This window comes from Tachysurus fulvidraco, chromosome 21, assembly GCF_022655615.1.
Source record: "Tachysurus fulvidraco isolate hzauxx_2018 chromosome 21, HZAU_PFXX_2.0, whole genome shotgun sequence".
NCBI lineage: Eukaryota > Metazoa > Chordata > Actinopteri > Siluriformes > Bagridae > Tachysurus > Tachysurus fulvidraco.
This window is the reverse complement of record NC_062538.1, coordinates 21,311,053-21,324,055: the sequence shown is the minus strand read 5'-3', so window position 1 is coordinate 21,324,055 and position 13,003 is coordinate 21,311,053.

Here is a 13,003-nt window from a genome sequence, read left to right as displayed (position 1 = left end):
TAAAAAAAAAAAAAAAAAAGCACCGGATTGACTTCTTGACTTCGTACATTCATGTACCGGAGTAACTTATACTTGTAGCATGAGTGACTTACTCCACAATCCGCCGTGTAAAGTTGGATGAGTTTTTTTTTCAGTCTCACTTTCAGCACTGGCTCACTTAAACCAGTTTGCCAGGATACCAAAAGTATACCAGTAGCGAGAAGAGGAGACACTAATGAATTGATTTTATGGATCCTACAAAAATTTATTTACTCACATAGAATGGAGATGGCTCACTGTTTGTCACCTTTGTAATTGACTATAAGAGATCTATCGTATCGATGTTGAACTGCTCTCCTACTCTCGTCTCTCTCGCTCTCAGGACTGTTTTTTCTTATCCTCTCTAAGTGTAATCTCTTCTCTCTCTCACACTCTCATCTCTCTTATCCTGTTCCTAAGTGAGGGCTACGAGAAATGTAAAGGTCAGAGGGAGAGTTTGGCGAGTCACATGAGCGTGACCTCTCACGCACTGCACGCGGCTCTGGATCTCAGAATAGCAAGACGCTTTGTAGCACCAGTGACCCAATCGAGCGTATGTAGATAGTACTGAGTTAGCGAAAACCAGTGAGATCAATGACCCAGGCTTTCAGCTCGGCGCTCATAGAGAGGTACCAGCACTCATCGTATACATCGAGTCATCATCATCAGCTGCACAAGGGCGTGACACAGGGAAACAAAAAAAAAACAAAAAAAAAAAGGAGCACCTCTGACGAATTGTTGACACGGTAGTCGACTTTGATCTAGTAACCGCATACACGACATTTGCATCAGGTACGACACAGGATACTATGTCACGATAGATATTGTTCGTCGTTTGAGAAAATAAATAAAAAAAAAATACCGCAACATATCGTTACTGTCAATTAGCTTGTTTCCTGGGAACCCTACACGGCGATACGAACTTTCTATTACCAACGGGGTACAAGTTCATAAATAGCAATAGAGTATTTATTATAGAGAGTATCATACTATAAAGGAAAGCATATGGATATGCTCGGAAGAGGACGAAAGTTTATTGGTAAAGCTAGTATAACGCGTATCAAGCATCATGACTAAGACGAGAAGGTTTAGGTGACGTCCTGATTAACAGATAAGGATCATTTTCTTCTAAATCATTATTAGATTTCAGCTAAGCAATAGGTAATGTGGTTGTTAGATAGTTTGTTATTACTATGTGCTTTACTTTACACTTTATGCATAACGTGTTATCTGTTGAAGAAGGCTGTATTTACACTGTTCAAGCTGCTACTGCTGAACTCGTTAAGGAAATTAAAGGGGGGGTCGCCGTAGTTTGAGAAAAAGATTCAGAAAACTGAGTAGGGACAGACAAGCAAACAAAAATTATGGGTTGTTTGTTGTTTTTGTTGATTTCAAAATTTGTCTTTAGAAACATGCTGCTATTCAGAACAACGAGTACTGACCTCACGAGCTTTACCTGTTAAAACTCTATAGAAATATCAGTATCACAATTATGAGTCCACATCAAATGAGTATAATCTGAGCCATTGCCCAGCAGCAGATTGTGGATACGGGTATCTGTATACTGATATGTCTATCAGCTATATGGAAACACCTCGGTTTATGGAAGCACGTCTTAGTATTATCTAATCTATCTTTATATCATCATATCTTGATCTATTTATCTATTATAGTATCTATTCTATCTAATGCTAGCTATATATTATCTATCTATCTATCTATCATAAAAGTTGTCTAATTTTCTATCTAATTTTCTCTTTATCGGAGACCTTCTCTCCCTCTCTCACTTTTCCCCTTCTCTACCCCCAGCTTCTCACTTGGTCTACTCACTCTCCTACTCTCACTAAATCCGTTCGCCATAGTGAACTATTCACGCCCTCAGTCCCCTCTTTCACTACGCTACTACTCTATCTCTGCTACCCAGTCTTGTTTATGTATCCTTCCAGTCAGTGTCACCGTCTCACCCTCTGCCCCTCACTCATTGTATATCAGCTCTTTGATCATCGTGCTAACTTATCCGTCGTGCCTCCCAGGCCGTCTTCCTTACTCCTCCTCTCCGACCTCTGCTCTCCTTGTCCCTCCGGGTCTGTCCGCTACAAGTGATCAGCTCACCATCTCCTCCACCTACTGCTCTCCCTCCCTATCCTCTCGTCTCTAATCACTCTTTTATCCTCACGCCTCCTTCTCTCTCATGCCACACTACTGATAGGCAAAGCTCCCTTTGCCAGTTGACCACATTGTCACTACTCAGCCACCCTCTGTGGCCCCCTCCACCTGCAGCTCCAGCCTTCACTCTCTGACCCTCACAGCACTACTGTTCAGCAAGTCCTATCATGGCTCATCATCTCTCTCAGTCGAGTAACTCTGTATAACTCCTACTCATCATGATCTACTCTACTACTCTTCTCTCTCGTCTAGGCTCGTCTAGGTGTGCTAAGATAGTAAGGTTAGCTAAACGCCATCTCCTGAGAAGTCCATGACGTGAGTCATGGTTCCGGATCTGGACTAGCTGCACACAGCTCTTCGCCTCAGAGACACGTCCTATAGATAGTCGTCTGTATGAACCCGACATATGAGCGGCGTAAAGCAGCAAGAGATCTATGTCGACAATCGTCCACTCTACCAAAATCGTCTGGATTTTTTTCCTGACTTACTTGCCTGCGAGCACCGGACCTCTTGCTAGTCCGTTTCCACTGGAATTACTCCAATTCCCTATCAACCCATGCCCACACAAATATAATAACAGCTCCAAAGAAACGCTCTAACACTGTATAGATGTACATGCTCAAATTGAATACTGCTAGAGACAATCTGTACTAGAGAGTGACTAGAGTCCAGGTTTTTATAAACTCTTACGGTCTACTATTTCCACAAATTGTTACTGTATCTCCGCTTGAAAGTGATTTAGATTACATAAATATGAGACGTTTCCCACATTCACAACGTTCGTCCATATATACTCAGGGGGAAACATCACAATACACCCTTTTCATAGACTATTGATCTAGCATTTCTCTCTGCAATATTGTCTAAAAGTATGGCACACCTGCCTTATTGGAATGGGCCCAATTGTATTTGGACCTTCATAGGCAACAACTTCTATCGGTTTTTTGCGAATGTCTTGGGGATAAATGTTATTATGACTACTGTGAACAGTAGAGATATTTGTGGACTGATATTCATTAGGTTAACACGCACCCACAGCTTTGATATGTTACAAATTAAATTGCACTTTCGTTATTACGTAACCCAATTTTTAAAATGAGTGATCACTTCATTGGGAATTTGCAATCATTTATTGTGATGTTTTTCGACTACTAATCAATTGAATTTATTATGAAAACAAAAAATAAAGATATGTCTGCGTCACACACACCCACCGAAGCACTCAGCCCACCTCCCTTTAAGAACAGATGTGATGACTTTCTTTGATTATTTTTTTTTTTAATTTTATTGTTTTTTAAGCTTTTCAACCCCGGACGATAACGAAGGAAACTTTTGAATGCAAATTACACCCCCTTTTTTTTTGTCGTGAGATACATCATTGTTTGGTATATAGTTATAAGTTGTTGGACTTGAATTGGGCGTGGGTTGTATGGTGTTATTTTTTGCTTTGATTAATGCTTATGTTGTGTGATTTTTTTTTGCAAGTGCAATTTTTTAATTTGTTGTTGTACTTTTTCCCATTTCTTTTGCACCTACTTTATGATTTTTTAATCTCTCCCTGTCCTTCCGCCCCCCCTGTTCTTAACCGACCTTTCCTTTCCAGAAGAAATTTTTGTTTAACCGACTTTATTTTGTATTAATTTGTAATACAACCTTCTAACTTTGAAATATGCAGACTAAATCTGGACTAATATTCCAAGTTTCGGTATTCTCTTGTTTTTTTTTGTCCCTCCCCTAGTTTGAAAAGTCTTCCTGTTTATTGATTTTATGTATGAAACGAATTTTATGATGATCATAACCCCTAGTTAGCCACTTCATCCATGTAGTTTAGCCCCCACCCACTGCATATACACCCCCTTTCTCCCACAGATTTCTATAGAGTTCAGTAAACTTCTATAACCTTTATACAGATTTCTATAGAGTTCAGTGAACTTCTATACACTTCTACAGATTTCTATAGAGTTCGGTAATCTTCTATAGACTTCTACATATTTCTATAGAGTTCAGTAAACTTCTATAGACTTCTACAGATTTCTATAGAGTTCAGTAAACTTCTATAACCTTTATACAGATTTCTATAGAGTTCAGTGAACTTCTATAGACTTCTACATATTTCTATAGAGTTCAGTAAACCTCTATAGACTTCCTACATATTTCTATAGAGTTCAGTAAACCTCTATAACCTTTTTACAGATTTCTATAGAGTTCAGTAAACTTCTATAACCTTTTTACAGATTTCTATAGAGTTCAGTAAACTTCTATAACCTTTTTACAGATTTCTATAGAGTTCAGTATACTTCTATAGACTTCTACAGATTTCTATAGAGTTCAGTAAACTTCTATAGACTTCTACAGATTTCTATAGAGTTCAGTAAACTTCTATAACCTTTTTACAGATTTCTATAGAGTTCAGTATACTTCTATAGACTTCTACAGATTTCTATAGAGTTCAGTATACTTCTATAGACTTCTACAGATTTCTATAGAGTTCAGTAAACTTCTATAGACTTCTACAGATTTCTATAGAGTTCAGTAAACTTCTATAGACTTCTACAGATTTCTATAGAGTTCAGTAAACCTCTATAACCTTTTTACAGATTTCTATAGAGTTCAATAAACTTCTACAGACTTCCATATTTCTTTAGAGTTCAATAATATTCTACAACCTTTTTACAGATTTCTATAGGGTTCAGAAAAATTCTACAGATTTCTATAGGTTCCGAAAAATTCTATAGACTTCTACAGATTTCTATCGAGTTTTAAATCCACCGTCAACTTCCATCTGTTCTTTTTTCCTGTCAGTCACTGGATATAAACGAGAGTCTGGTTATCGCTTCTCTATCACCTCGTCGTTGACTGATCTCGGTTTGCTTTGAGCTCAGTGCTGAAATCAGCTCGCATTCATTTTCATTTTGCTCTCTAGCAGAAATTGATCACTTAAAAAAAAAAAACAGTTCCTGGAGCTGCCGTTAAAGTCAAGATTCTAAAGTAAATTAAACATGACATCATTTTGGAGAAATTTATTTGTAGGTCCATATCATATGTCTCTGGTACTTTTGGTATCCTGGCAACTGGTTTAAGGAGCCAGTGCTGAAGAGTGAGACTGAAAAACTCATCCAACTTTAACACGAGCAGAGGTGGGAGTAAGTCACTCATGTACAAGTCATAAGTCTCGAGTCATGAATGTCAAGTCAAAGTCAAGTCGAGTCTTTTTTTAATATTCATCAAGCAAGGTTCAAATCTGTGACTTAAGTCTGACTCGAGTCAAGTCGAGTCCCCCATCTCTGAATCATTTAACTCAAGTCCGAGTCAAGTCTCGAGTCATGAATGTCAAGTCAAAGTCAAGTCGAGTCTTTTTTTTAATATTCGTCAAGCAAGTCTCAAGTCTCAAATTTGCGACTAAGGTCTGACTCGAGTCAAGTCGAGTCCCCCATCTCTGAATCATTTAACTCAAGTCCGAGTCAAGTCTCGAGTCATGAATGTCAAGTCAAAGTCAAGTCGAGTCTTTTTTTTAATATTCATCAAGCAAGGTTCAAATCTGTGACTTAAGTCTGACTCGAGTCAAGTCGAGTCCCCCATCTCTGAATCATTTAACTCAAGTCCGAGTCAAGTCTCGAGTCATGAATGTCAAGTCAAAGTCAAGTCGAGTCTTTTTTTTAATATTCGTCAAGCAAGTCTCAAGTCTCAAATTTGCGACTTAAGTCTGACTCGAGTCAAGTCGAGTCCCCCATCTCTGAATCATTTAACTCAAGTCCGAGTCAAGTCTCGAGTCATGAATGTCAAGTCAAAGTCAAGTCGAGTCTTTTTTTTAATATTCGTCAAGCAAGTCTCAAGTCTCAAATTTGCGACTAAGGTCTGACTCGAGTCAAGTCGAGTCCCCCATCTCTGAATCATTTAACTCAAGTCCGAGTCAAGTCTCGAGTCATGAATGTCAAGTCAAAGTCAAGTCGAGTCTTTTTTTAATATTCATCAAGCAAGGTTCAAATCTGTGACTTAAGTCTGACTCGAGTCAAGTCGAGTCCCCCATCTCTGAATCATTTAACTCAAGTCCGAGTCAAGTCTCGAGTCATGAATGTCAAGTCAAAGTCAAGTCGAGTCTTTTTTTTAATATTCGTCAAGCAAGTCTCAAGTCTCAAATTTGCGACTAAGGTCTGACTCGAGTCAAGTCGAGTCCCCCATCTCTGAATCATTTAACTCAAGTCCGAGTCAAGTCTCGAGTCATGAATGTCAAGTCAAAGTCAAGTCGAGTCTTTTTTTTAATATTCGTCAAGCAAGTCTCAAGTCTCAAATTTGCGACTAAGGTCTGACTCGAGTCAAGTCGAGTCCCCCATCTCTGAATCATTTAACTCAAGTCCGAGTCAAGTCTCGAGTCATGAATGTCAAGTCAAAGTCAAGTCGAGTCTTTTTTTAATATTCATCAAGCAAGGTTCAAATCTGTGACTTAAGTCTGACTCGAGTCAAGTCGAGTCCCCCATCTCTGAATCATTTAACTCAAGTCCGAGTCAAGTCTCGAGTCATGAATGTCAAGTCAAAGTCAAGTCGAGTCTTTTTTTTAATATTCGTCAAGCAAGTCTCAAGTCTCAAATTTGCGACTAAGGTCTGACTCGAGTCAAGTCGAGTCCCCCATCTCTGAATCATTTAACTCAAGTCCGAGTCAAGTCTCGAGTCATGAATGTCAAGTCAAAGTCAAGTCGAGTCTTTTTTTAATATTCATCAAGCAAGGTTCAAATTTGCGACTTAAGTCTGACTCGAGTCGAGTCGAGTCCCCCATCTCTGAATTATATAACTCAAGTCCGAGTCAAGTCTCAAGTCAAGAATGTCAAGTCAGAGTCAAGTCGAGTCTTTTTTTAATATTTGTCAAGCAAGTCTCAACTCTCAAATTTGCGACTTAAGTCTGACTCGAGTCGAGTCGAGTCCCCCATCTCTGAATTATATAACTCAAGTCCGAGTCAAGTCTTAAGTCATGGATGTCAAGTCAAAGTCAAGTCGAGTCTTTTTTTAATGTTCGTCAAGCAAGTCTCAAGTCTCAAATATGTGACTTAAGTCCGACTCGAGTCAAGTCGAGTCCCCCATCTCTGAATCATTTAACTCAAGTCCGAGTCAAGTCTCGAGTCATGAATGTCAAGTCAAAGTCAAGTCGAGTCTTTTTTTAATATTCATCAAGCAAGGTTCAAATCTGTGACTTAAGTCTGACTCGAGTCAAGTCGAGTCCCCCATCTCTGAATCATTTAACTCAAGTCCGAGTCAAGTCTCGAGTCATGAATGTCAAGTCAAAGTCAAGTCGAGTCTTTTTTTTAATATTCGTCAAGCAAGTCTCAAGTCTCAAATTTGCGACTAAGGTCTGACTCGAGTCAAGTCGAGTCCCCCATCTCTGAATCATTTAACTCAAGTCCGAGTCAAGTCTCGAGTCATGAATGTCAAGTCAAAGTCAAGTCGAGTCTTTTTTTTAATATTCGTCAAGCAAGTCTCAAGTCTCAAATTTGCGACTAAGGTCTGACTCGAGTCAAGTCGAGTCCCCCATCTCTGAATCATTTAACTCAAGTCCGAGTCAAGTCTCGAGTCATGAATGTCAAGTCAAAGTCAAGTCGAGTCTTTTTTAATATTCATCAAGCAAGGTTCAAATCTGTGACTTAAGTCTGACTCGAGTCAAGTCGAGTCCCCCATCTCTGAATCATTTAACTCAAGTCCGAGTCAAGTCAAAGTCAAGTCGAGTCTTTTTTTTAATATTCGTCAAGCAAGTCTCAAGTCTCAAATTTGCGACTAAGGTCTGACTCGAGTCAAGTCGAGTCCCCCATCTCTGAATCATTTAACTCAAGTCCGAGTCAAGTCTCGAGTCATGAATGTCAAGTCAAAGTCAAGTCGAGTCTTTTTTTTAATATTCGTCAAGCAAGTCTCAAGTCTCAAATTTGCGACTAAGGTCTGACTCGAGTCAAGTCGAGTCCCCCATCTCTGAATCATTTAACTCAAGTCCGAGTCAAGTCTCGAGTCATGAATGTCAAGTCAAAGTCAAGTCGAGTCTTTTTTTAATATTCATCAAGCAAGGTTCAAATCTGTGACTTAAGTCTGACTCGAGTCAAGTCGAGTCCCCCATCTCTGAATCATTTAACTCAAGTCCGAGTCAAGTCTCGAGTCATGAATGTCAAGTCAAAGTCAAGTCGAGTCTTTTTTTTAATATTCGTCAAGCAAGTCTCAAGTCTCAAATTTGCGACTAAGGTCTGACTCGAGTCAAGTCGAGTCCCCCATCTCTGAATCATTTAACTCAAGTCCGAGTCAAGTCTCGAGTCATGAATGTCAAGTCAAAGTCAAGTCGAGTCTTTTTTTTAATATTCGTCAAGCAAGTCTCAAGTCTCAAATTTGCGACTAAGGTCTGACTCGAGTCAAGTCGAGTCCCCCATCTCTGAATCATTTAACTCAAGTCCGAGTCAAGTCTCGAGTCATGAATGTCAAGTCAAAGTCAAGTCGAGTCTTTTTTTAATATTCATCAAGCAAGGTTCAAATCTGTGACTTAAGTCTGACTCGAGTCAAGTCGAGTCCCCCATCTCTGAATCATTTAACTCAAGTCCGAGTCAAGTCTCGAGTCATGAATGTCAAGTCAAAGTCAAGTCGAGTCTTTTTTTTAATATTCATCAAGCAAGGTTCAAATCTGTGACTTAAGTCTGACTCGAGTCAAGTCATATGACTCGAGTCCCCCATCTCTGCATACGAGTGCCAAAATTAGAGCGTGTACATACAACTGACACCGTTTGCCTTTTCTGGTGACATAAAAAAAAGTTTGATCGTTTAGACCTGCAGCTTTACCTCTGACTGTTACAAAGCCCTGACACTGGAGACTCCTTCCAACATAAAAAAAAAAAGTAAAAATAAATAAAAAGCTAACAAAAACCGTTAATATTAGAAACGCTGACTTCTAGCAGTACATTAACATAACCGGGTGATTTGTCCTGAAAAGGATCGACAACCCGACGACCAATCGGGAGCCAGAACCGATGAATGTAGGATATCGTCGGTCCCATAAAAAATCAGATGATGTTCTCTGTGTCATTTTTTTTTTTGTGTGTTATTATAGACGAGTTTGGACAAAAACAAAGCAAGGAAAATGTTTGCAGAGGAATTGATTTATTTGAAATGTTCTTTTGATTAAAAACGAAAACAAAAAAGCAGAACACATTATCGATATCGTAGCTTTCTTCCACATGATGATACCAAAAGCAGGAAAAAAAAGAGAAGTAAAACATTAATTTTATACCGAATCGTCCATTTTTGTCGGTCCAGTCCTCTGCTGTTCGCTCTTCATCTTTCTCTCCCTCCAGCTTGTCCAAGCTACTGTTGATTAGGCCAAGAGAAATTGGTTGTCCTGGACCCAATCACCCCTCGGTGGAGCGTGTGTGTGTGTGTGTGTGTGTGTGTGTGTGTGTGTGTGTGTGTGTGTGTGTGTGAGGGATGCTCTGGGGGCCGGCGGGAGCCTCCTGGTAATTGAAAAGCGAGGACGTCGGCTCTGGCGAGCAGCGTGACCTCTAATTGAGAGGGGAGCGATTGATTTCTCCAGCGTGAGAGAAAGAGAGGCAGTGAAGAATAGGGGGATGGTGCGGCGCTCAGGGAGGAGGTGTGAAAAATGAAAGCGTGAGCGTTTTCTCAAGAGGTGTGCAAGACAAAGTAAAAGGAGAACCGGGATAGACGGAGACGGAGGGAGGGGAAACGAGGGACGAAGGATGTTCGGAATCGCAGGAACAAAATCTCACATCTTCACATTTCACAAATTCACACGTTCTCTTTTTATTTCATACCGTAACTGTTATTACTGCATCGAAATCAGATCTCTGGAGTACAAACACCGCGTCTGAGATGTGTACGGCTTTTTACTCGCCGCTGAATGGATGAAAATGAACCTGGAATGAATGAATTTGATTACATTTTTTAAATTTTATTTTATTTTATTTTATTACAAGCTGAATGGATGAAAATTATCCTGGAATGAATGAATTCGATTCAATTTTTTAATTTATTATTTTATTTTATTTTATTTTATTTTATTTTTATTTTATTTTATTTTATTTTATTTTATTTTATTTTATTTTATTTTATTTTATTTTATTACAAGCTCAAACATCTTGCTATGATTTTGGACTGTGTGAAATGTTTCTCTGAAAATAAATTCTAAAATAAAACAAATTCTTTTAAAAAAAATTCTAAAACTTTGTTTCCTATAAAAATACGCCGGTATTTATAAGAAACAGTGTATCACTTTTTAGTAGAAAAACCATAAAAAGACTCACATTTGCATAATAATATAATATATTTGTATGAAAATATAAATAGAGAATGAAGTAACTAAAAATCAAAACATTTTCAAAAATGTTCCAAATTTTTTGGATCAAAGTTAGAAAGAATATTTGGACACTTTAGGGGTAATATTTTGGAATAAACTGCGGTAATATTTTGGAATAAACTGGGGTAATATTTTGGAATAAACTGGGGTAATATTTTGGAATAAACTGTGGTAATATTTTGGAAATGGTCCAATTTAAATAAAAACAAACAAACAAAATTCTAAATCGTTTCTGAAATCCTGAAATCATTCTGATTTCCTTTATTTTGTCTTCACACAATGTCATGTGGAAGAACAACCATCCAACCAAATATCTGATCTTTTCGGTCACCCAGCTTTTTTTCTAAACATGATTCTTTAATGTGGGAGATGCTTTTGGTTTTCACATAAGAACCAGAGAGAGAAAAAAAGCAAAAAATTGTTTATATATAAACAAAACAAATATGAAAACTTATTTGGTTGAAAATTAATTTATTGTCTGAAGTCACTGACGTTCGTTTCGATTTTGATCAGATTGCCTCTCAAGTTTGTTTTAATTTGTTTAATGGATCACTTCGGATCGTATACGGACACTTTAGGCTGTCATTCTTATTATCAAGAACACACAAAGTACTTCAAGCATTTTATTTCACTTTAAATAAGAAAAATAAACGGTCTTATACTCTAGCCTTGAGGGACGCCTGCTGGAACGTCGACGTGACGTCATTTAAACTACATTAAGGAATATTCTTGGACCTTAAGCATCCTTGAGTAATAAATCTATTGTTTTGCCTTCTAGAAGTTAAAAAATAGAAGAACAGATTTTTGTCATGCTTGATATTAGGAACAGCTTTCGGAAATCGGTTTAATAATCACAAGATTTTATTCATTCATTCATTTTCTACCGCTTATCTGAACTACCTCGGGTCACGGGGAGCCTGTGCCTATCTCAGGCGTCATCGGGCATCGAGGCAGGATACACCCTGGACGGAGTGCCAACCCATCACAGGGCACACACACACTCTCATTCACTCACACACTCACACACTACGGACAATTTTCCAGAGATGCCAATCAACCTACCATGCATGTCTTTGGACCGGGGGAGGAAACCGGAGTACCCGGAGGAAACCCCCGAGGCACGGGGAGAACATGCAAACTCCACACACACGAGGCGGAGGCGGGAATCGAACCCCCGACCCTGGAGGTGTGAGGCAAACGTGCTAACCGCTAAGCCACCGTAGCCCCTCATCAGAATATTTGATAATAGGAATTAGATTCAGCTTCATATGAGATATTTCCGTTTGTTTATTACCAAATTCAGATGTTTTGTATCTGGGTTAAATTGTTCGGAAGACACACACACACACACACACACACACACACACACACACACACACACACACACACACACACACACACACACACACACACACACACACACACACACAGCCACTTTACGCCTCTCTCTCAGTGCTGAATATACACAGATATATCATATTCTGCTATAACACAGAGATTGGATAAAAATGGATTTTTCTCCTACGCTTCAGTGCCTTTTGCTTTCTCACCCGCTTTAAATAGAAAGGCCTCCAAGAAACCTGGTGTAATTTAACACCACATCTATTAATGTAACCCGTTCACGATCAGCACACCTATTCACACGGGATTAGTTTTACATCTGGAGGTTGGTGTGATGTCATTATTAAAGGAGAATCTCTGGGCTTTCAGTCCTGACTGAACGTATAAAATCTATTGTGGCTCGCTGGACGTGTTGGTAAAGATGGCGTTATATCCTGCAGGATAAATGCTGCAGAATGAAATACGGTCATCGTGTCATTTACGCAGGTTACGGAAAGCTACGAGTCTCCGGTTGCCGTACTAGGACGTTCCTGCAACCGGTTGATATAGCAACAACGTTTATCAGTGGGCGGGGCGTTCCTCTGGGGTTCTGCTTTTGACAACAGATCATTTTTTTGTCTATAAAATGAAACGTTCTGCAGGGAGTTCATCTTATTGTTATTATTATTATTATTATTATTATTATTATTATTATTATTATTATTCATTCATTCATTTTCTACCGCTTATCCGAACGTCTCGGGTCACGGGGAGCCTGTGCCTATCTCAGGCGTCATGGGGCATCGAGGCAGGATACACCCTGGACGGAGTGCCAACACAATGAGAGTGTGTGTGTGCCATCACAGGGCACACACACTCTCTTTCACTCACACACACACTACGGACAATTTTCCAGAGATGCCAATCAACCTACCATGCATGTCTTTGGACCGGGGAGGAAACTGGAGTACCCGGAGGAAACCCCCGAGGCACGGGGAGAACATGCAAACTCCACACACACAAGGTGGAGGCGGGAATCGAACCCCCAACCCTGGAGGTGTAAGGCGAACGTGCTAATCACTAAGCCACCGTGACCCCCTTATTATTATTATTATTATTATTATTATTATTATTATTATTATTATTATTATTATTATTATTATTATTATTGTT